At 35.5% G+C, this 23,435-nt stretch overlaps 1 non-coding gene across 1 annotated transcript; it reads right to left on the bottom strand.

The window, feature by feature from the left end:
• Positions 1–21,144: 21,144 nt before the first annotated feature.
• Positions 21,145–21,250, bottom strand: LOC145580420 (small nucleolar RNA R71). The gene has a single exon (XR_014099467.1). It is a non-coding gene; the product is annotated as a small nucleolar RNA R71 (small nucleolar RNA).
• Between the last annotated feature and the right edge of the window lie 2,185 nt (positions 21,251–23,435).

Genomic DNA, 23,435 nt, shown 5'->3' with positions numbered 1-23,435 from the left:
TTTAATAAATTCGATTGATTGATACGAGTTGATTTTCTGTTACGATAAATTGAAGAAACAATAGCCGGTCCAATAGCTGCTTCAGCGGCTCCAATGGCTATAACAAAAATTGAGAAAATGCTTCCTTTTAATTGGCGATTATCAAAAAAATCAGAAAATGTTACAAAATTTAGATTAACTGCATTCAATATAAGTTCAAGACACATAAGAGCTCAAACCAAATTGCGGCTCGTGACTAATCCATAAATCCCGATAGAAAATAAAAAAGCACTCAAAACAAGTACATGCTCGAGTATCATTGACCAACCCCTTATGAATCATGATTCATTTCAATATGAACAACAATTAAACTACTTTGATTGACTAGAAGATAGCAAGTTAAGTTAGAATTAAGAACAAAAACTAGGCTAATAAAAAAAATTTTGAACTAAAAGTTTCGAAAGCAATTCATGAATGAAAATGCAAAAAATAGACTTTTTATTTGGATTACTCATTTTAAAAAAGAAATTTTATTATTGACGAGCCACGGCAATTGCACCTATTAAAGCAACTAAAAGAATTATGGAAATGAGTTCAAATGGAAGAAAAAAATCGATTGATAAATGAATTCCAATTTGTTGACTAGCATTTATCAAATCTTGTTCTAGAATCTGGTTTGATTTTGTAGTCCAAATAATACCATACCAGGACGTATTTATAATAGTAATAATTAATGAAACAAAAAGACTTATACAAACCAATGAAGTAACCCCGTCCCCAACAGTCCATAGATGAAACTTTTTGTCATATTCTGGGCCATTCATGAACATTACAGAAAATATGATTAATACATTTATAGCTCCCACATAAATAAGGAGTTGTGCAGAAGCTACAAAATGGGAGTTTGCTAGAATATAGAATAAAGATATACACACAAGAACCAATCCCAACGAAAAGGCCGAAAAAATGGGATTGGTAAATAATACTACTCCTAGCCCCCCTAATATAAGACCCAACCCCAAAAAAATTAAAAGAAAATCATGTATTGGTCCAGGTAAATCCATTATATATAAAATAAGAGATAAAAAAATCGGAATGTTTCATGATCTTATTGATGTGAACAGGAAAAAGAAGTTTATGCCCTCCTAATTGGTAAATCCTAATGTGTATGACTTGATGTGAATAAAGTAAAGTCGTTGGGCCTTTCACATTCTTTTTTAGCGGAAAAGGTAGTTACTCTTTAAAATCATTGGAGTAAATCAATTTTAAATACTAATAAAGTTGCGATTTTCACCAATAAATAAGAATAATCAGAATTTCTAGTTATTGAACAAGAATAAAAAATAGCTTTAATTTAATAGGTGGAAATTGCTCTTCAATCACGGGCTTGCTCTGGCGAATTCAAAATTGGTCGAATTGTGTAATCGTCGATTATTGATATTGGTAAACGACCTAGAGCAATTTGATTATAATTTAATTCGTGACGATCATAAGTAGAAAGCTCATATTCTTCAGTCATTGATAAACAATTTGTTGGGCAATACTCAACACAATTACCACAAAATATACAAATTCCGAAATCAATGCTGTAATTAAGCAACTGTTTTTCTTTCGAATATCCATTTGCAATTTCCAATCAACAACAGGCAAATCTATAGGACATGCACGCACACACACTTCACAAGCAATGCATTTATCAAATTCAAAGTGAATTCGACCACGAAAACGCTCCGATGTGATCAATTTCTCATAAGGATATTGAATAGTTACAGGTAAACGGTTAGCGTGGGATAGGGTAATCATAAAACTTTGACCGATGTACCTTGCTGCCCGTATTGTTTGTTGACCATAATTGATGAACCCAGTTACCATAGGGAACATAGAGTAAATATCAATAAAAAAATAAGATTTTGTTTCTTTCTCTTGTTTCTGACAAGTCGTAAATTAGATTATAGTAAATATTCTTTGTTTTTAGAATTTATAATGAAAAGAGTTGGGAAGAAGTTGTTAATAATAGATTACCTAAAGAAATAGGTAAAAGAAATTTCCATCCAAGATTTAATAATTGGTCCATTCTCAGTCTAGGTAAAGTCCATCTTGTTGCGATAGAAATGAACAAGAACAAAAAAGTTTTAGCTAATGTAATGAAAATACAAATTGTCGTTCCAAAGACTCCATCTATTTTAAAAAACTCAGAGATGAATATGGATGGAATAGGGAGATTCCAACCGCCCAAGTAAAGAACGGTTACAAATAATGAAGAGATTAGGAGATTTAAATAAGACGCAACATAAAATAAACCAAATTTAATACCGGAATATTCGGTTTGATAACCCGCTACTAATTCTTCTTCGGCTTCTGGTAAATCAAAAGGCAATCTCTCGCATTCTGCTAGAGAAGAAATTATAAAAACAATAAACCCTATGGGTTGTCGCCACAAATTCCATCCCCAAAAACCATATTTTGACTGTGCCTCGACTATATCAACTGTACTTGAACTGTTAGATAATTATAGTCGAAGATAAGATCACCCTTGTCATCGCTATTCCAGAACCGTACATGAGATTTTCACCTCATACGGCTCCTCAAGAGCCATAAATAAATATAAGGACTAATTCGATATTCTTTAATCTTGATATGCTTGTAGGATAACGAAAGTTAAAATAAATCGAAAAATCCTGAATTAGAGCAATCAAATTCTGTCTGCTATACTATAAAAAATTGCTTCGGAATTGATCTCATCCTTTACTTAAATTTTGAAGAATTTCCTTTTTATTGAGTAATAACTTAATTCTTGAATAAAAAACGCTTTTTACTAATTTTAGTAATATCAATTATCAATAAAAATTTCACCGTATTCTTATTTTTTTATTATATTCCGAAAAAAGGAAACATTCATTCATGATTTATGCTATGATCAAAATGGAATTTCCGTGAATATCGATATTGGAAAAAGATTTTTTTTTTTTATTCTATTACTATTATCTATCCCCCTTTTTTTTCGCCCCTCTTAGTTCTTTTATTCAGTGGGAAAAGTAAAAGATTACTTCGTTCCTGATAGTCATTCATTTAATCGGTGGATAGGAGCATACTCTGGATCGAAATTTGTGGGAGTACTGCTTGATCATTTCTACAAATTTAAAGCCTCAATTAGTATTTATTTTATGTAAAAATCTTTCTTCAGATAACTTACATAATCTCTATTACAAATCCTTTGTGTACTTTGGTGTTCCTAATCATCCACTTTTTTGGTCAATTTCTATGGTAAGTCATGTATGGTAATACATAAAAAAAAAGATAGTAAAAACTTCCTAGAATTGTTCTTTTCAACCCGCTTCAAGTAATGATGAATAATTAACCAATATTGGGGGAAATAACCTTGACTGTTTATGTTTTTAACCTTTGTACATAGGCAATGAGATTCTATTTTTTACTGCAAATTTCGAAGCTGTTTTCTTTCACTCATCTAACTATCTGATTTACTTTAATCAACCCACCCCGTGAATAAAAAAAAAGATCCTATTCAATACATTTTTCTTCTTATAAACCTAAAAATAAACGGGGAAGGGTGAAGACCTATGTTTTAACGAATCACACGTAGCGATATTGATAATACACATAGAGTTAATGGTATTTCATAACTAATTGATTGGGCAACAGCCCGTAAACAACCTAAAAAGGAATACTTATTATTTGATCCATATCCTGACATAAGAAGTCCAATGGGGGCAATGCTTGAAATAGCGATCCATAAAAAAACACCAATACTGAGATCGGCTAGAACAAGGCGAGAACCAAAAGGAATTACTGAATAACTTAGTAGAATTGATATGACTGCTATAGAAGGTCCGATACTAAATAAAAGTGCATCCCCTCTAGATGGAAGAAGGTTTTCTTTTAAAAGTAGTTTTATTCCGTCCGCTAGAGCTTGAAGAATTCCCAAAGGACCAGCATATTCAGGTCCAATACGTTGTTGTATCCCTGCGGATATTTCTCTTTCTAACCACACAATTACTAGTACACCTATTGTAATTCCCAATACAAGAATCAAAATAGGGAAAAGCATCCATGTAGTCTCATAAACCGCTTTTAAGGATTCCAATTTGGAAAAAGAATTGATAGCTTGTACTGTTGTTGTTGTATCAATTATCATTTCAACGATCAACCTCTCCCATAATGATATCTATGCTACCTAATATCGTCATAATATCAGCCAATTTCATTTTTTTAACTAACTGAGGAAGAATTTGCAAATTGATAAAACCCAGAGGGCGAATTTTCCATCTCCAAGGAAAAATACTCTGATCTCCTATCAAAAATATCCCTAATTCACCTTTTGGTGCTTCGACTCTTACATAAAGTTCTTGTTTCGACAATTCAAAACCAGGAGATGGCTTTTTACTAATGAATCGATATTCAAAATCATTCCATTCAGGATATTTTATTCTATTAAAGCGTCGGATTTCTAAATTCTCATAGGGACCTCCTGGAATTGCTTCTAGAGCTTGTTGAATAATTTTTACGGATTCGGCCATTTCACCGATTCGTATTAAATAACGAGCTAATGAATCTCCTTCTTTTTGCCATTGAACTTCCCAATCAAATTCGTCATAACATTCATAATGATCAACTTTACGAAGGTCCCATTGTATTCCGGAAGCTCGTAGCATAGGGCCCGATAAACCCCAATTTTTTGCTTCCTCGCCACCAATAATGCCCACATTCTCAACTCGTTCTAAAAAATGGGATTTTGCGTAATAAGCTTTTGGTATTCAGCAAGCCCTATTAAAAAATAATCACAAAAATCAACACATTTCTCTATCCATCCATAAGGTAGATCAGCAGCTACCCCTCCAATACGAAAATAATTATGCATCATTCTCATACCGGTGGCAGCTTCGAATAAATCATATATTAATTCCCTTTCTCTGAAAATATAGAAGAAGGGGGTTTGCGCCCCGATATCCGCCATAAAAGGGCCGAGCCATAATAAATGAGAAGCTATTCGACTTAACTCCAACATAATCACTCGAATATAGCTAGCTCTTTTAGGTACTTGAATATTTCCCAATTGTTCTGGTCCATTTACAGTTATTGCTTCTGTAAACATAGTAGCTAAATAATCCAAACGTGTTACATAAGGCAGATATTGTATAATTGTTCGGTTTTCTGCAATTTTTTCCATACCTCTGTGTAAATAACCTACTATTGGTTCACAGTCAATAACATCTTCACCGTCTAAAGTAACGATGAGTCGGAGAACACCATGCATTGATGGATGGTGAGGGCCCATATTGACTATCATGAAGTCTTTTCTGATAGTTGGTACAGTCATAGGTTTTTCTCCGATTCATTTTTTCACAAATTCATTTTTGCATGAATTGCTGAAAACAACAAGGTATTCATCAAAATTCAAGATCTAATAAATAAAATAATTATAATTCAAAACAACTCTTCACATTAACGTGTTTTTAGTTCTCGAATGTTCAATTGACTTATTAATTCTTTATAACGTATTCCATTTTTCTTTGACAAATAAGCCAGCAGTCGTTGACGTTTTCCCAGAATTTTTCGTAGCCCTCGCTGAGATGAATAGTCTTTTTTGTGCAATTGCAAATGGGAAGTAAGTCTTCGTATCTTATTGGTAAAACAGACTACTTGAAATTCAACAGACCCTCTGTTTTCTTCTTTTTTTTCCTCCGAAATAACGGATATGAATGAATTTTTTTTCATAAATTCTTAACCTTTCTTACCTTTTTTAGCAAATATTGAATTTTACCGATCAGTAATAATAATACCAGCTATTTTAATCTGGTATATACAATACCTTAATTGATTTATTTTATCAAAGAAACTTTATAAGGTTTATTATCTTGATTCATTTCGGATATAGTGGATACGTCATCGAATTAGTATCATGTATCGGAATTGAATGTACAACAGCGTGATTATGTATCTATTTATCTACCAAATAATAGGAAATCAAATGTATCATAAATCAATTTAAAATTGCGGATACATATGTATTCTTAACATACTAAAACGACTTCCGTTAGTAGTATCAAACTAATAACGATTCATACAAGCTAAATCCTCTAATCGATAATTGGGCCAAAGAAAGAATTTTAATTTTTTAAGTCTATTTTTATTTAGATCAAGATCCTTGTTTTCATCAAAAAATTGACTACAGTTTTTTATTCGATTCCCTATTGGGTTTATATTCACACCATTATTGTTCCTTGAATTCAAACAAATTCGAATTCTTAACTCTCTACGACGCCTAGGCGATAAAAGATTTTCGGGAGGAAACAAATCAAAATTGTTTTTGTCTCTTTTACCTAAAAATTTTTTATCACCATTCTCACTGTATCGTTTTTGATTATTGTTTTGATTATTGTAGTGTTTACTCTTATGAACTAACGAAATCCCTATGGTTTGATACAGAAGAAATTGCCCATCGCCTTTTATAGCCAGACGAATCGGTTCAATAATCAATACCCCGGTTTTTTAGCAAATTTGAACGAGTTAAATCGTTCCGACCCAGCATTATATCCATACTCAGTTCTTTTCTTTCGATCGAGGATAAAAGAATTTCTATTGGATTTATCAATCGAAGCACAAGACAATATACTTTGATATTATTGATCAGCTTTTGATTTAAAGAATCCGCCCATTTCAACTGAAAAAGCAAATATCTTTTCAGGAATAAATCAATTTCTACTTTTGTACCGCTCGTGGGTTGCTTTTTCTTTCTCGGCTTTTTCATATCTGATCCTATATAATCTTCTTCAATATCTGTTTGTGCATTTGAGAAAATAGATTCATAGTTTTCGTGAACATCGGATCCAAGATTTTCTTGACTTAGGAGTTCCTTTTCATCTTCATTCTGATTCTCTAATTCAAAATATATTTTTTCATTTGATGGTATAAAAGAATTGATTTTTTTATGTCTATTGATGCTTTTATCTTCACTAACCTTTTCACTTACATTATAATTTGAAAAAAGCAGGTTAATTGGTATAACCCACGGTTTCATTTTATATGCATTATAAAATAAGAAAAATTCGGAGAAAAACCAAAATTCCAAATTTGATATGGGACAGCTCAGTATTTCTTCATTCATTCCCATCCAATCAAAATTTTTTTTTTTTATCAGGTTGGTTGATTTCTTGATAAATTGTGCGATAAAAAAGACTTTTCTTATCAATTTTATCAACAATTTGATAGTTCTTAGATTCAGTTTTCGTTTTTTCATTCATGCTAGTACTGATATTGACCCAGGTCTCAACGTCGACTTTTGTTCTAAGACAAAAATGGAGAATTTTCAAATCCAAATATTTTCTATCTATAGTTTTTTCTATATCCAAAATATTTTTTCTTCCTAAAAAAACATAATTAGTGATCGGGATATTCCACGCCATGTCAATAAATTTATCTTTAGTTTTGTTGTAATTAGAAGTATAAGAAAATTCTTGGTTTTTATTTCCCTGGAATGGTATTCCATAACTATATCTATATGAATCATTCTTATCTTCATAATAAAAAAATTATATGATAAAACATCATATCTATAATTCTTTTTAAAATTAGATTTTTTATCTGGCAATAACAATAAACGGTTTTCCGAATTATTTGTGTAATTAATTAATTGTTCTTTTTGATATGAATTCGTTTTGCTTTTTTGAAATTATTATATTCAACCTCACAGTGTTCAGTTACTCTAGTTCGCCATTTTTGTGGCACTAATTGCGACCATTTTATCTGAGATAAATCGTATTGATAATTATTTTTCAATTTTAGCCAGTTTTCCCATTGGTTCAGCCCAGAATTCGGATGTTTTCCAGTCTTTAGCTCGGGATGAGCTATTCCTTGGGTTCCAAAAAAATCTTTTATTTCATTTTTAAGAAATAAAGATAATCCCCGATACTGAAGGACCGATTTTAATCCATATAAGTTCCAAATTTTGGCTTGGGATAATTTGTAACATACATAAGCTTGTGACAACACAGAAAAATCCGAAGGAATCTTCGAATTCTTATTACTAATATTATTATTAGTACTAACAAAATGGAAAAATCTTTTGTTTATAGTCCAAATAAATTGAATTTTTTTATTATTAATCTTTTCATGATTTTTTGCACTATTGGAAATGGATTTTTCAATTACATTTTTTGTTGATTCAAGAAAAAGTTGTGTATTAATTCAAGTGTAGTTGCTAGGCTTAATAATTTTTAAACCATTTTTTTAAAAAAAATTGCGACTACTATTGCAACTAACACGTAGTCGCTATAATTATTTTGAAATTTATTTATAAAAAATAATAAAAAACTCTTGGTATAATAAGTTTTTGCCGAAAAAAAAAAACAAGAACTTTCACTCCTTATTCCTTCATTCATTATACGAACAGTACATAGTCTTCTTTCTCAAAGAAAAAAAAGGCCAAGTTCTTAACTTCAGATCGAACCCCTCTTCGTCGTCTTCATCTGCCGCCGCTGCGCCACCACATCTCCACCTAGGTAAGTTATGCATTCTTCCCCTTCCTACCCTTCATTCCATCTTTCACTTACTGCAATTTGCCAATTGCGAATCTTAGGGTTAGCATTGAGTTTTTTGTCCAATTTTTTTTTATTTTAATATGGTTTCCATTGCGAATTGAGGAATTGATTTTGATCTGATTATTGATTGAATTTGAGTTACAAATTATTGAATTGATTATACTCTGGTTTCCATAGTAAATTGTGAATTGCAAGTTGATTGAATTGAATTTAATCTGGCTGCCAATTGCGAATTTTATGGTTATCATTGAAGTCAATCAATGTAAAACGATTCAAAAATGATTGATTATACAAAAAGCCCTAATTATTTTCAATTTAAAGATCCCAAGTCTGATTATTCCAGCTATAATCCCTACGATTTAGTAATGTTTTGGGTTTTGTCAATTTCTTATTACTATATGTTTAATTATTTCGTCAATTTCGAATCTATTTTGCCTAATTAATCAATATACTTTTTTCCTATTTAATCTATAATTGAAGCTATAATTCCATTATTTGTTGTCTGTATATGAGCAACACTTGAAGAACTCCCTGTCAAAAAGAAAGAGGTCGAGAAAAAGAAATGAATTGGGTATGTATACTGCTTGTTTAACAATTTATATGAGCCAATGATATATGTATTTGGCTGTCTATAATGAGTGCTTAATAATATATCCCCTGCTTCTATAGTTCTATATATGTTGCAAATTTTTTTTATTTTTTTTAATTTTATATCTTTTAGTTTTAGGCTTTTGATTATTGATGCTTTAATTACCTTGATGCTATATGGGTAATATCGTTTGATTTTATACTGTTAGAATCTTTTTGGTTTGATGTTTTAAAGTCTTTTGTAGTGATTCACATTGAATTGTAAGCAACTATAATATACCTGTACAAAATCTATGCTTATAATTCAATTAAGGTGTCTAATAAACTTGTATCCAAGGTCTAAGGCATATTTGTTGGGATGGGGGTTTTAGATGACTAAAAAACTAAATATTATTGATGAATTTAGGCCTTTAAATAGGCTATAGTTATGTGAGAAACACGTATGAAACAAAGCTAAGAAATTGCATAAAACTTCAAGGAAAACAGCCAATGCTAGCAGAAAATGATTATAAGATTTTCCAGCTGCACTACTTGACAAAACTGACTTAAAAGCCTAAAAAATATTTTTATTTAATTTTTCTGATATTTTTCCTTAACACCAGATATCCTATTCTAACTACAGCAACAAGAATCGCCACAAATTTCGAATCCAATTGGTGCAGTTTATTCTTGCAATCTGACCCACCCGTAGAACTCAAAAACTGACTTTTACATTTATCCTTGTATATGAAGCCCCTGGAATTTATGGCTTATCTTTTGTTGTCTGGTATTATTTTATAGAACTCTTAAAATGTGAACCTTATAGGGATTTAAGCAATATAATCTACTTTTAAGCTACATAATCTTACTAACTTCACTTATATATCTCATATGTAGTTGCATATTTTGATGTATGTAGTTTCATCTAGTCTGAAATTTTGTTCTCTGTTTTGGTAAAACATTGAGTTGTAGCAATCTAGCATAGTTTTATTCTACTTGTTTCACTATAAGCTAACGCAAATCGTGGATATCATACACTTATCTTTAAACTTTTTTCTTTGATTTTTAAAGAACCTTGTTTGCATTAATTAGTTAGCTTACAAGTTAATTAATAAAGAGAAATGATAGGAGCATTTTCTTAACATGATTTTTTCAGTTTAGCAACTATCATAAAATTTTATCTAGTCACTACCCTTTGTTAGGATGACATTATTTCTTACCCCCTCATTCCGTCCCTTACCTTTTTAGCAAGTCCCTTGTTTTCTTTTTCAAAATTTACCATTAAGCTCAAGGGTGAGTTTAGCTCACTACTCAATCAATCAATCAATCAATCAAAGCCTTAATCCCAAAAGTGGGGTCGGCTAACATGAACCAAATTTGATTATTCCGTGTAGTCATCAACATAAATCTTTCTCCTCCATCCCTTACGATCCAAAACTTCATCCTCACGTAAATCCATGCACTTCATATCCTTCCTCACTCCTTCCAACCAAGTCATCTTTGGTCTCCCTCTTCCTCGTTTTATCCCTCCATGGTCCCACTCTTCCACTCTTCGCACCGGTGCACCCTCGGGTCTCCGTCTTACATGTCCAAACCAACGCAGACGATTTTCCCTTAATTTATCTACAATGCCCGCCACACCTACTTTCTTGCGAATAACCTCATTTCTGATTCTATCTCTTAAATCATTATAGGTTGTTTATTTGTTTTCATGTGTGATTGAGTTGGAGGATGAGAATAACGTAGTATGACATGATGTAAATTGAAGCAGGTTTAGAAGCCATACCCTATTGGAGGAGATTGTTCAAATTACAAATGAGACTCTGTTGAAAACTTTACTAATAATTGTTAACAACATTAATATTATCATGAGTGTTTTATTTGTTTTTTTTATGTTTTAAGTCTTTTAAGTTGTAACAACTGAGACCACCATAGTTATTAACACATATCTTAATGCAGGGAGAATATATGGAAAAACTTGAGGAGTATAAGAACAAAGGAACTCTCCGACAAAGTCCACTAAGAGGTTGTAGGTGGGCAAAAAAAAAATGAAAAGTTTTCAGTTTAGGGAGTGTTTCAAAAATATACTTCAAGAACGACCCTACTTCTCACCCAATTACATCATCTTCCACTCCTTCCATGCATTGATTTCTCAACTAAGCTCTTAAGTTGAAGGATTAAAGAAGATGGCGAAAGAAAAACGTGACAGGCAGAAGATTGAAAGCCAAAAAAGGGCAGCGGAAAGATATGCCAAGGAAATTGTTGTAAATCATGAGATAGAAAAGGCAACATGGAAGAAGGGAAAAATGGCTACGCATAAAACATTGAAGGATATGACAGCACTTGTTCAACATTAATGTCCTACTAAGCCTCCTTTGTCTACTGTCACCCGCTCTCGTGATGCAACTAAGTGATTTTTATTTTCTTGGTGGTGGTAATTTTGTGAACAGTTGATCTTTAATATTTGCATGCATATTTGTATATCTTCTATAGGTTCTTATTAGAAGTAGCTTCCTTAATATGGGAGGTGATTTTGAAACAATTAGTCATATGGTTTAGAATATTGTTTTTTAATACATTGATGCAAAGTTGATGATATTTTGGATACTAGAATAAAATTGACATTGTTTATTTTTATTTATGCTTGGTAACTTTTTTTTTCACTCATATTGGCCACCATGAAATTATGGTCTCCAAATATTATAGTCAGTCACAAAAATTTAGCGACTACATATTTGTTTTAGAGACCGAATGGTTAGTTGCAAAATAATAATTCTCAGTTGTCTCTAATCCGTCGCAAAAAAAATTAGTCTCGTAGTTGCTAATCCGTCGCAAAATAAGTTAGTCTCCGCAGTCGCAAAACTTTGGTCTGGTAGTCGCTGATTCGTCACAAACCATTAATCTCCCTAGTCTCAAAATATTAGCCTGCGTAGTCGCTAATCCGTCGCAAATATTTTACGACGGACATTGGTTTAGTTACAAAAATTGTAAAGGTAGTTGCTAAATGGTAGTTGCAAAGTTGTTGCGAATCCGTCGCTAAATTTGCAACTATCCAAAAATTAGTCGCAAAAATGGATTTGCGACGAGGTCGCTAGGGACTAACCGAAGTAGTTGCAAATCCGTCGCAAATCCATTTTTGCAACGGATTTGCGACTACTTTGGCCGTCGCTAATTTGCTTTTTTCTTGTAGTGACTTGTCCTCTAGGGCGATCTAGGGGTTTAAATTGCTTGTCTTTAGTTGCTAAAATCGACCGTGATTCTTATGAAAGTGAGTTAGTGTATATTCCCATCCTCTCTCTTTCTTGTTTCTTTCTTTGCTTGAATAATTTCATCATTTTTCCCTTGGGTTGGATTTTGTTTTGCTCGAGGACGAGCAAAAGTTTAGCTTGGGGGAATTTGATGCGTGCCATTTATGGCACTCTTAGGCTAGGTTTTCTTCTTATTTTGATACTCGTTTTAGTCTTTTATGTCGTGTTTTTTGGGAAAAATGCTTGATTTGCGTGTTTGTGGGTTAGTTTAGAGAAATGTGTGCTTTTAATGGTTTTGTTATTATTTTATTCATTTCTCGGCTATTTCTCTCGCTTCTCCGTTTCTTTGACTTGTTTTATAGGTGTGTCGAGTTTCCTGGGATTTAATTATCAAGGAGGAAGCTCGACCGCATTCAAGGAGGTTGATGGAGCTAAGTTCGGGAATCTAAACATGCAATTCATGCTAACTCCGCAAGCACAAGGACCTTGGAAGCAACGCTTTGGCTTGGAATGTTAAAGTGCTTGGAAGATAAAGGAGTTGCCCTTCTCACGAGCATCGCCTCAAGTGCACCAATGATAGGACCAGGGGAGTCTTAGGACTTTTACGGACTCGTCGCCAGCTGGCGTTGATTGGTAAAGGTTCAGCCACCCGAACCAGTACTACGAAGAGAGGCTTTTTCCACATTTGGCTCCACCACCTTCGATATCGGAGGAAGAGGAGGTATGTTTTTGTATCTTTTGATTTTTTTACTTTGGTAGCCCCCAACGATGCTTAATTGTTGGTATTTTTATTTCCGCATGCTGATGCTGAGGCTGTAGAGTTTGTACCTTCGACCATGTCCATCACCTACCAGGGGTCTTATGGGCTGGTCGAGGAGATGATACCCCCGGCTCCTGAGGAGTGGCGTCTAGTGGAGAGATCGATCCCTCGACATCAAACGTGGGTAGGTTTATCTCTTATTTCCGCCTGTAAGCATATTTTGATGTTTTTCTAATCTTTTCCTTTTGCAGTTTACTTACATGGTGATGACGAGGATGGCAAGAGCTATGGATGCCTTTCGTTATCAGCTGGTGAGGTTGAGCCATCAGGCAAAATGTCGTCGAGATGGTGGTGCGACAAAGGTATGTCTCTTATTTAGTATTGTGTTTACATTTTTGTTTCTTTTATTTGACTTGGCTTACTGTTTGGTTTCAGCCTGTTCCTCCGTCTCATACTCGTTTGATGCCAAGGGGTAGGAGAGAGAGATCTGGATCGCGGCGCCGTCATACCTCTGTTTAGAACCGGGACGGGTGAGAGGGGTTGGATCACATTTTTGTCTTAGAGGACTCTGGTTCTTCTTTGGAGGGTCTAGCGATGAGGCCGCCTAGTCAAGGTACGCCGGTGCTTGCTCCTTTCACTACCGGTGGGAGGTACGAGGTTGGCTCGTTGTTGTAGCAACCACAAAAGTAGGAGCCTCAGCAGGGAGAGCCAGGATGGGCTGGCCCTACTCTTTTGATTACTACAGCTGGAGAGACTGATGTTGGGCAGGAAGTAACTCCACGGACTTTGCAGTTTTACGATCCCTTCGGCATTTGTCCTCCGGGGCCATAGTTGTACCTGTGCTTATTTATTTTGACTATACAGGCTATTCTATGTTATAAACTCTTATGTGATGTATATACATACTAGTATTACTATGTAGTTTTTATCTATTGCATTTTATTTTTCATTTTATGTTATTTTATGTGCATGTGAGTGTGTGAAAAGAATGTGATAAATTTTGCGCAAAAATTTCCGTCATTATTTTTATTATCTTGAAGGGTATCCGACTTTCTCCCAAAAAAAGAAAAAATGAAAAATAAAATGATGTTTGACTAAAATAAGCTTAATTAAACTTAAAATAATAAATATAGGAAAAAGCGTTGAATACGAATGCCAAAAATAAGATTCTTTATGGCTGAAGGGGTCAGGAAACCGTAAAGACAAAGTACAAATCCGAGCCAAAGTTGAAAAAACTGTGGTCAGTATAGCGCAGTGTTCTTTTGCAGAGGATAAACGTTGTCGCGGCGCGATGATTTCGTTTTTTCCGAATTCGACTGGAATTCGACCTACGTCAAATTCTGTTAATAAATAGCCCCCAAACAAAATTTTTAGCTTGTTATTCCCAATCAAGTAGTTATGGTTAGGAATTTTTGTGATACGACCCGTGAGTGGTGTCGTTCTTTGATCGCTAAATAGAGAAAAGAGCTTGACTTTTTCCATTTGGGGGGTTTATATGGTATTAAGGGGGTAGATCTTGACATAGATTTTATTCATACCGCCTTAGAATATTAGGATCCCAATACCTTTAAGCTATTTAAGCTTGTGTCATGGAACAAGTATGCATAAAGGTCAAGCTATTTAAGCTTGTGTCATGGAACAAGTGGATGCCAAGAGAAATCCAATGCCACTAATCCTTGGAGAAACAATGCTTATCTTAGATGAGCTAACTTTTTATTGCCCTTCTAGGGTAAAGAGACAATATAGTCTTTCTCAAATAATTACTTTAGGAGATCTTCGTCGTCCTTATGAATTTCCTATTTCTCAGGATCTGGAAAGATGTGATGACTATTGGTGTGTTAGGCCCTTATGGAAAGTTGTGTCCCACAAAGCTCCTCCTCCTTTTTATAGAGATGTGAAGCAGTGGTTACTTGGTAGATCTCAAAAGGACAAGAACAAAGTTCAGAACATGAACAAGGACAAAACAAACGTTAAAGACCGCGTAGGGGATAAGAAAATTCCTCCTAAGGATTTCCTAGGTTCAAGATTTGAATTCAAGACTCATATGATGCATAAAAAGAAAAGTATTGGAAGGGCAAAGAAAAAAGAAATGCTGACTCTACAAAGAAAAAAGCATGGGTTGAGAAAAAGATTGGTGTAATGGCCAAAATAAAAACTATCTTTACTAAAATTGTATGAAGATCATCTAAGGGGTCCCTATCGGTGAAAGAGATGGATGACAAAGAGGAAGCAGACTAGAATTGGAAAAGGGCCAGAAAAGAGAAGCCGATTAGAGCATTGCTTTACTTCCAACTTATTAGATAATTTTTTATTTCAAGTCAATATTATGTAATTTTTTACTTTATTTATTAATGCAATTTTCAGCTTTAAAAATTAAATGAACTTTTATATAAATATTCTTTTATTTTATTTAAGCAATGCTAAACAACTTGAAATAAATTTCAAAAAAAATAATTCGAGTATTGAAGTCCAAATTTTCCGAAATTCACCGAAACTTGCCCAAATTGACGAAAATATTGTGACGCTAGAAATAAAAATTCATCGCAGCGCGTCTTCCCTGTCGCAGCGCGACAGTGTCTGTCATGGCGCGATGGCTTGAATTTTTGTGCGATGCTGATTCTGATTCAATGCACTGATGTAAACATGCGATATTTGTAATATTTAAAGTGGCCGTGCCCCATAAAGGGTTGCCTACGTATATTTTCCTTAGGAATCAGGCCAAACGTAGCTCTTTTGAGTATAAAACTCAAAAGATTATGGGTAGAATTTCTTAAGTTGGTCAAGATTCGTCGTGTTTGAGAACTCATTACCATCCATATCAGTTAGTTTTACAGTGTCTCCTGATAGAATGGTTTTGACGATGTATGCTCCGGACCAATTTGGCCTAAATTTGCCTCATGGGTCAAGAACATTTTTCCTTAATTCTTTTAACACCAAGTCTCCTAATTTGATGTTTCTTATCTTGACCTTCTTGTCACAGTGTCTAGCCATGCGAGTTTGATAGCATTGGGCATGATGTAAAGCTTCTAGTCGCTTTTCATCGAGTAAAATTAACTCTTCATATCTTGCTCTTGTCCATTCAACCTCATCGAGTTTACTTTCTAACACAATGCGTAGGGAAGGTATTTCCAATTTTACATGTTGTACGACATCCATTCCATATGAAAGGAATGGTGTTCTTCAAACAAGTGCATTATTCCGATAGAGGGTTCGGAGTTATTAGAAATCTAATTATTCAGTAAGGTCAAGTGATTGGAATGCCTAGGTGGAGGCTGCTTCCGATCAGTAATATTAATGTATAATTAATGTTACAGCTTAATCTTGACTAAATCCTTCGGGTCACACCCAAGCAACTAACGATCTGAAACGATGAGTTAATTCGGAAGGAATTAATGAGTCACTCGAATAATATGAATTTAGATGTCGGAAATCAAGCTAGGAGCGTCGAGACTGAGTGTCGCAAGTTGTGTCAAATTAAAAAATGACGAGACGGTAAAATCAAACAAATTAATCGACAATTACCAAAATACCCCTTGCATCGGAATGCCCCGAGCAAACCGAGTGCTAGGGGCACTTGGCCCTAGCATGTGCACCGCACCTAGGTAATGGTGATAGGTGCACATGGCTAGCAAGCACAAGCCGCGCACAAGGCAGCAGTAGCCCGCATGTGCGTGCGTGGGTTGTTGCGCATGTGCGGGCATGGTGCAAGGCCAGCCCTACTGTCGTGCCAATGCTAGCATGGCACGCGCATCGCCGCAGCAGCCATGGCGCGCCAACGCTAGTAAGACATGCACATAACAGCACCTGCTATGGCGCGCTAAGCAAGGTAGCAACGCACATAGCAGCGTTGCCATTGGCAGCGCCAGCTGGCGCAAGCTAGTTGGCGCATGTAGCTTGCTTGGACTGGTTTTGTTGAAGCTTGGGGAGGAAGGCATGGTCCCCTCTCCTAGTGGTCCTCACCTAACCTCTCGTTGTGTAATTGCCACTTGTTGATTAATTAGTTGTTGGCTATTTTCTTTTATTTTGATTTAAAAATAAAAAGGGAATATTGATTTTACCAACTCTCCCACATTTACGGTAGAGTGAATTTCTCACTTGAGTTTCCCTATAAATATCCCACTTGGGAATTGGGAAAACTCACTTGAGTAAGAGCTCAGAAAGGCATCTCCACTTGAGGGAAAACCTTTAAGCTCATTAATTAATCGAGTGGTGCTTTGGTCCGACTTGGGTAACTTCCAAGTAAGAGACCGGTCGGGGTCGTGTTGTGGGTGGATATCGTCAGAGGCCGTTGCGCTTGTGAGGCTTAACTTTCTCAAGTAAGAGCTCCGTTGGTCGAGCGAAGCACGCATCAAGGGTAATTTAGTCTTTTCTCTAATTTTGTTATTTATGTCTTTTGGTTATATTAATTGTGAGTATTTCCTTGGGCTCGGGTTTTATTTTTGCGGTGTGTTGGACTCATCGTAACCCAACACCACATACTAAGGAGAATGGCGTATTTCATATGGAAGAGCGAATTGACGTGCAATAATCCCAAAGAACAAAATGGAGTTTCTCAAGTCAATCCTTGTAGTTTTCTTTCATCTTTTCTATTATTGTATTTAAATTTTATTGGCTGCTTCCACTGCGCCGTTTCTTGAGGCCTATAAGGAGAAGACTGATGATGTTGAATGCCGAATTTTTGCAGTAATTCTTCACATTCTGCTTGAAAGTGAGTTCCATTGTCACTTATCATTTCATGTAGGACTCCGTATCGACATATGATGTTTCTTTCGATAAAGGGTGCTACATGCTTTTGTTGTGAGTTTCGCTTACGATTTTACCTAACAGTCACTAAAGAGACATTTTCGCGGCGCGCTGGACTTGAATTTTGCGCGGCGTTTGATCTGTGTTGGCGTGCTGATGCAGAGGTGTGAGATTTGTAAAAATTAAAGTGGCTGCACCTTGTAAAGGGTTGCCTACGTATCCTTTCTTTATGAATCAGGCCAAACATAGCTCTTTTGAGTATGATGCTCAAGTTATCATGGGTAGAATTTCTTAAGTTGGTCAAGATTCGTCATATTTGAGAATTCATCACCATCCATATTAGTTAGTTTCGCGGCACCTCCTGATATGATAGTTTTGATGATATATGGTCCAAACCAATTAGGCCTAAATTTACCTCTTAGGTCTAAAACATTTTTTCTTAATGATTTTACCACCAAGTCTCCTACTTTGATGTTTCTTGTCTTGACCTTTTTAATAAAGTGTCTAGCCATGTGAGTTTGGTAGCATTGAGTATGATGTAGAGCTTCTAGTCGTTTTACATCTAGTAGAATTAGCTCTTCATATCTTGCTCTAGTCCATTCGACCTCATCGAGTTTACTCTCCCACGCGATGCGTAGGGAAGGTATTTCTAATTCCACAGGTTGTACGACATCCATTCCATAGACTAAGGAAAATGATTTATTTCCGGTGGATGAACGAATTGACATGCAACAACCCCAAAGAGCGAAATGGAGTTTTTCAGGCCAATCCTTATAATTTTCTGTCATTTTTTCGATGATAGGCTTTAAATTCTTATTAGCTGCCTCTACTGCGCCATTTACTTGAGGCCTGTATAGGGAAGAGTGATGATGTTGAATGCCATATTTTCGAAGCAATTCTTCACATTCCGCTTGAAAGTGAGTTCCATTGTCACTTATCATTTCATGTGGGACTCCATATCGACATATGATGTTCCTTTCGATAAAGAGTGCTACATGTTTTGCAGTGAGTTTTGCATATGATGCTGTTTCAACCCATTTTGTGAAGTAATCAATTGCTATTAGGATGTATTCATGGCCTTGATGAACGTCATTTATGGCGCTCAATAAAGTAGCTTTTAGTTCCTTTTTCTATATTTTTGCTTTATTTTCATATAATTTTTCTAGTTTTCTTTTATTTTCCGTCTTTATAACTCATTTTGGTTTTTCATTTTCTTTTATGAGTTTTTCATGATTTTTGTTCTTAATTTGTTATTTTAGTTTAGTTCCTATTCATTTTGCTTTCTCTCTTACCTTTACTTGAATTTTTGTTAGTGAAGTTTCAAAGTTTTATTTGTTGCGCTCTCACGGTTGCGCCCTCATTGATTCTAGGTCATGAAAGCGCAAATATTTGAAGATCAAGGGCTGCCTTTCTCACGGGCATAATCACGAGAGCGCCGACAATAGGGATGCACAAGAGCGCTGAGAGCATAGCTTCGCACAAGGATCTACGAGCGAGAAAGAGAAGCCGTGCGTGCCGCAACACCACATCAAGGGTGCGCGCGTAGGCCCCTTTGTGTGTGCGAGCAAACCCTGCTGCGCGTGCGCACGGCTGGTGGTGCATGCGCATGGCCCTGCTCAAATTCTCCTTGCTCTATTTATTATAAATACCCCTTGACTTTTCCTTTTTGGAGGGATGACGATTTCACTTGTACTTGAGACTTATTTCCATATTTAGTAGAGGGAGAAAGTAGAGAGTGAAACTTTAGATTACTTGTTTTGTACTTCAAATTACATCTTTGAGCTTCGATTTCTTTTTCAATCAATTAAAATTAGTGAGAATTTCTTTCTTTCAATTTAATTTTTCTTGCTCTTTCCTTTAATTCTTGAATGTTTGTTTTAATTGTTGATCTTTGGTTTGAGAATTTGTTGAATTTGATTTTCTCTTTGATTAAGCTTGAAATGATAATGTTTATAATTCAATTTGCTTTGTTTTTCAATTCCATTATGATTTCTAAGTAGATTAGTAGCAAGGGAGAAGGGGAAGCATGCTTGATTGATGATTTTTTCTAGTTGATGATTCTTGGTTGATTGAATTGTTGCAATTAAATTGGTTGACATAGTTGTGCATGTGATAAATTTGATTAGGAGTGACTAACCTAGATGATTAATCTAGATTGCATAGCAAATTTCAATGACCTGAACCCTTAATTTGAGAATTGCTTTAATTGGTTAAATTTGATTGTGATTTTCCATGTTAGTCATTCATAGTGAACCCTAGCTTGACTTATATGAGATAGCTCTTAAATTCTATTAATTGCAACTATTGTTTGTGTCTTTGCAACGTTTAAATCAATTGAGTTTTTCATCGATTGGCATAGTCATTGAGCTTGCATGTGGAACCTTAATCCCTAGTGTTTAGCATATTGATTTTCTTGACTCTATTAGTTGATTGAAACCTTAGCTACAATTCAATTCACTTCACCTCTCATTATTCGAAGTATCTTGACCATAGGCTATAGAATTCTCCCTCTCATTCCTCGTGGCTCGACTCAGACTTGTCCTATACTAGGAATAAATTTGATTTTCTTAATTGTTTGATTGGTGGTGCTTTAGTTTTAAACGACCTAGATTACCACGCATCTAAATGGCGCCGTTGCTGGGGAATGATATTGGTGCTTTGTTATATTTGTTGAGTCTACTTCATTTTTAATTGGAAAATACGAGAAGATTTATCTCTTTTTGACTACATTTGTAGCTATGCTACTAATTGGTTCTTTTGAGATTGTATGCCTAGAGCACGTGGTCATTCACTAGTGCCACTTGATCCGAAAATTGAGGGGACAGTTGCAAGGATAAGAGTTGCTAGCCGTTCTTTGAGTTCTAGCCCTCCAAGTGAAGAGGAACCACAACAAGAAGAACAAGCAAGGATAGGAGAGAATCCAAGGGTGGCGTTGAAGGAATTGGGGATTCCGGGTGCATATAGGTTTGAGAGTGGGATTGCTCCACCTCAACACCGGCAAATGACTTCGAAATAAGGCTAGCAATGATCACTTTGATAGAGAGGAGGAAATTTAGTGGGGCTAAACATGAAAGCCCACTAAACCATCTCAAAGAGTTCAAAAAATATTGCAACACTATCAAAGTGAATGGAATTTCCCAAGAGTTCATCCGCCTCAAGCTTTTTCCCTTTTCTCTCATAGGGCGTGCTTTGGAATGGTTAGACAAGGCAGTCAAACCAAATTCTCTAAGGACATGGGATGAAGTGACCAAGGAATTTCTATCCTGTTTCTATCCACAAAAGAAAACGACAGAGGCTAGAGCTTCGATTCAAGGTTTTAAGAAAAAGCCTAGTAAAAGCCTCTATGAAGCATGGGAGAGATAAAAGAAGTATCAAAGAGAGTGTCCTCACCACGGAATTCCTACCTACCAAATTATTCAAACCTTCTATGGTGGCCTAAGTCCTCAAGGGAAATCGTGTCTTGATGGAGGAGCTGGAGGTACCATTATGAATAGAAAGGAGGAGGAAGTGATAGACATCATTGAAGACGTAGTGAGGTAGTATGGAGATTGGCAAGATGGTGAAAGGGAACCAACTAGCAAGAATAGCTCTTCGGTGTACTCGGTTGATCATCTTAATGCCATAAACAACTTGTCTTCACAAATGACAAACTTGGGGAAGGAAATGTCCGCTATTAAGGCAAAGTTTGAAAGTGCTACCTCCCATGTTTCGAATCTTCCCTCCCAATCTAAGGGGAGTGGTATGTCTTCTAAATCTCGACCCTTTCCCTCTTCTAGTAACATGCCTAGTGGTTGCTTATTTTGCGATGTTTGCGGATCGTATGATCATGATGCTTCTAATTGCCCTCATGCATGTATGGATGTTTGTGATGATCAAGATGGAAATGTGAATGAGCATGTGAACTATGTGTCAAATAATAATGATTCTAGGTTTGAGAATCAAAGAGGTCAATGGAATAGGAATTACAACAACCATGGAGATTTTGACAATTATAACCAAGGTGGTGGTTATAGGAATCAAGGGAACCAAAACTCCTGAGGTAACTATAACAACCAAGGTTATAGTGGCAAAAATCAAATCCAAAATTATGGTAATCATAACCAAGGTTATGGTAACCATAATCAAGGTTATGGTCAAAATAAAAATAGAGGTAATTGGAACAATCAAAATAGGGGAAATTTTAAAAACAATGCTCAAAGGGGTCCCCCACCTGGATTTGCTCCAAAGACCCAAAGTGATAATTCCTATGATCAACCTTCTTCTTCTTCTAGAACTAACGTGGAGGAAATCATTGAAAACCAAACCAAGTTGTTGAACACGTACATGGCGGTGAGTGATAAGAAGTTTAATGAAATGATGACCCACAATAATATGCTTGAAAACCAAATTTCTAAACTTGTCAATGCTTTGAAAGACCATGCAAGCCCGTCTTCTTTACCTTCTCAAGGCCTAGACCATAAGAGACCCGTTAATGCCATAGTCACAAGGAGTGGTAGGGTGCTTGAGGAGAGTTTTCCTAGCAAGAGTAAGAGTGAGGAGGGTGCCAAGGAGGTTTTAGTTGAGGATAAGGGAGATAGTGCATCTTTGAGTGAAGTAATGGTAGAGCCACCTAAGGAAGTGAAGGAAGAGAGAGAAGTTGTGAAACCCAAGCTTCCTTATCCACAAATATTCTTGAGACACAAGTTGGGTGAACAATTTGGAAGATTTATTGACATGCTCAAACAACTTCATCTTTCTCTACCATTTACCGATGTTGTCACTTAAATGCCGAATTATGCAAAATTCCTTAAAGACATTTTGAGTGGTAGGAGGACTTGTGATGCTATGGATACGGTGAACTTGACCGAGAATTTTAGTGCAATCATAATGAACAAGATGCCACCTAAGCTAAAAGATCCTAGAAACTTTTCCATCCCTTGTGCTATTCACAAAATGCAAATCGATAATGCCTTATGTGACCTAGGAGCTAGTGTTCACCTTATGCCATATTCGGTGTACCAAAGACTTGAAGTAGGGGAACTCCTGCCTACCAATATTACATTGCAATTGGCCGATAGATCAATTAAGTTTCCAAAGGGTAAGGTAGAGGATGTCCTTTTGAGGGTTGGCAAATTTGTTATTCTGGTGGATTTTGTGGTAATTGAAATGGATGAAGATGCTAGCATTCCTATCATTCTAGTTAGACCTTTTCTCGCTACTTCGGGTGCTATGATCGATGTCAAGAGTGCTAAATTTCACTTAAGGTAGGAGATGAGGTGATTGAATTTGACTTGAATGATAGCATGAAGTATCCAAGTTCTTCCTTGGAGAATTGTATGATGATTGACTCTCTTGATCATGTTGTGTCTTCTATGCATGAGCAATTGCTCACCTCTAATGATGCTCATGAGAATGTTTTGTTGAATAAGGAAAATATAGGTGTTCCTAGAAAAGAGATGGCTTTGTATGAAGATTTGCTCAATGGAAGCCTTAAAAATGTTGATGAGCAAATGTGCATGAACATCACTAGCTAAAAAGCATTGCAAGCGGCTACAACAAAGGAAGGTAAAGGTGTCCTCAAGGTTCAGCTCAAAACTCTTCCAT

This window comes from Chenopodium album, chromosome 14 (assembly GCF_948465745.1).
Source record: "Chenopodium album chromosome 14, dcCheAlbu1.1, whole genome shotgun sequence".
NCBI classification, from domain to species: domain Eukaryota; kingdom Viridiplantae; phylum Streptophyta; class Magnoliopsida; order Caryophyllales; family Amaranthaceae; genus Chenopodium; species Chenopodium album.
The sequence above is the reverse complement of the archived record's forward strand: the minus strand, read 5'-3'. Positions and strand labels throughout refer to the sequence as shown.